We start from the raw sequence: 2,462 nt of genomic DNA, 5'->3' as shown, positions 1-2,462 counted from the left end.
TTTAGCACTGTGCAGTTTTAGTAACCATTCAAATACAGTTGTTGTTGTTGTTAAGTGCCGTTCAGTTGATTCTAAACCATAGCAACCCTGTATAGGATTTCCAAGGAGCAGCTGGATCTGGTGAAATTGGGACAGAAGTGGGAATTTAAAGTAAACATATATCCAGCATCCAAGTTTTGAAAGAAACCACTATAAATTCTTCACAAACTTGTTTGCACAGAGCCAATACAGTACTAGCCATTAACTCAGCACATCAAGTATGTTATTGTTGTAAAGTGCCGTCGAGTTGGTTCCGACCCATAGTGACCCTGAACAGGGTTTCCGAGGCTGTAAATCTTTACGGGAGCAGAAAGCCTCATCTTTCTCCCGCGGGGCAGCTGGTAGTTTCAAACTGCTGACCTTGCGGTTCGCAGCCCGATTCATAACCACTACGCTACCCTGAAGTAGAAAAGATGCAACAAGAAAAATATCTACATTAGAAAGATGTCAACACTTAAGAAAAAGAGTAAAACATTTGCCATTTCTCTCCCCTTTGTCCCCTAAAACAGCATCATACAGTCTGGATCTACCTATATAGTCCTATGTCAGCTTCTAGAATATTTGTCAGGAGGGGTAAAAATAACATGACACTAACCAGTGCAGTCTTTGGATATTTAGGAAGTAGAGGGGGACAAGGTCAGTTCTCAGAAAAAATTAGTCGGCTTCAGTCTCATCAGCAGGATTTTTAGATTCTTTGTGCTTCCACACTTCTTCAACATGCTTGGTCTTTTCTTGCAAACGCTCCATTTTGGAGGCCATTTGTGCCTCTCAGTTCTCATTGTTAGGTACCATTTTGTGGGCCACCTTCTCTTCCACCATTTTACTGAAGCTGTTGTTCTCTTCCACTCCTTTCTGAAGCACTTCTTTCTTGTGCTCGTGTTTCTCAGCAAGTTGCTTCAAGACCTCAGCTTCATGGGACTTGTGTTTTTCTTCTGAAGCTTCAAATTTCTGAATCTCTTCCAGAGAAAGATCCTTCTTCTTTGGAGGAGAAAGGGGGAATTCTGAGACCAATTCCTTAGAATGAGGGCTTAGAATCGACTCAAAGGCTTGACCTGAGGCACACTTCTCCAATTCTTTCAGAAGAAGCCGAGGTGAATGGAGATCAGACTGACAGTGTATTTATGTAATCCATGTGTCTGCTCTGTGTAAGCCACCTGGCCACACTCTCAAAAAAATCCATTATTTCTTAATTTTATTTTTCCATGAACTTTTTGAAGCCCCTTCACATATATCTTTTTGACTTCCTTATCACTTAGTTCTATTACCTGTTCTTTCTTGAGACGATTTCCTGGTTCTTTGTTTTGTTCACCTGCTTGTGATGCCTTATACTGTTTATTTGACTTGATGCCTTTGAGACATTTTGGAGATGTTGTATGTGTTTGCTGATTATGTGTGTTGGTTTGATACATCCTGGTTTGGTTTTTTGTTTTGCTTTGTATTGATATATCCGGGTGTGTGAGCAGGTGTGTTAGTTTGGATGCTGAGCCACTGCTGTCCTGTCTCTGGGTGGGTGGAGTAACTGGAGGGAATGTGAGTTTGGATCTCTGTCTGTGGGCTGTAAAGGGTAACTGCAGGCATAGTGAGCAGCTGTTGTCCACCATCTGTTTATGATGCAGTGGTACAGGACTTAGTGGTGGCACTCACCTCTTGGGGAAGGCAGTAGGTGGTAGATGTGGAAGGTATGGCTGATTTGTTTCACTCAGGCTCTGTCTACACTGTGTCTCTATCCCAGTTGGTATCCATGAACTTGGCTTATCTTCACCCATGTGCGTTGTGTTCTGTGTCTCAAAGTCGCTGGATGAAGCATGGGGCCCTGCTCCATCTCTCGCCTCAGTCACTGTTTTTGTTCTCACTGACTTTCCAAATGGTATTTAATCCAGCTCTATTTCATTTGCTGCTCAGAGTTACTGGATAATTGCATGTGTTCTACTTGGTTTTTCGGGTGTCTGTTGTAGAGGGACTAGCAGAGTATGTTACCAAGACACCATTCTTATTTTTGCCTCCCAAACTCTTAGACTTTCTTGACTTTGACATTTTAAAAAGTACAGAGCAATTCATTCATGGAACACTCCTTTGTGTAGGTGTGCCAGGAGTAGTTGCAGGCAGTGCCACAGAAGTGGTCTTGCATCATCATTGCATCATAGCAGGGAACACAAAGAGTTGCTTTATCCCAGTATTGGTGATGCTAACTTTGGCTAAAGCAGAGAATATCAGAAAGATGTTTACCTGTGCTTTATTGACTATGCAAAGGCTTTCGATGGTGTGGATCATGACAAACTATGGACAACATTGTGAAGTATGAGAATTCCAGAACACTTAATTGTACTCATGAGGAATCTGTACCTGGACCAAGAGGCAGTTGTTCAAATAGAACATGAGAACACTGAATGTTTTAAAATTAAGAAAGGTGTGCAACAAGGTTG

At 42.0% G+C, this 2,462-nt stretch overlaps 1 pseudogene; it reads right to left on the bottom strand.

Annotated features, from left to right (window-relative positions):
- Window positions 1–693: 693 nt before the first annotated feature.
- Window positions 694–1,448, bottom strand: LOC102842097 (annotated as a pseudogene).
- Between the last annotated feature and the right edge of the window lie 1,014 nt (window positions 1,449–2,462).

Source organism: Chrysochloris asiatica, unplaced genomic scaffold (assembly GCF_000296735.1).
Source record: "Chrysochloris asiatica unplaced genomic scaffold, ChrAsi1.0 scaffold00393, whole genome shotgun sequence".
NCBI classification, from domain to species: Eukaryota; Metazoa; Chordata; class Mammalia; order Afrosoricida; family Chrysochloridae; genus Chrysochloris; species Chrysochloris asiatica.
Note: the sequence above shows the minus strand (reverse complement) of the source record. Positions and strands in the feature narration are given on the sequence as shown.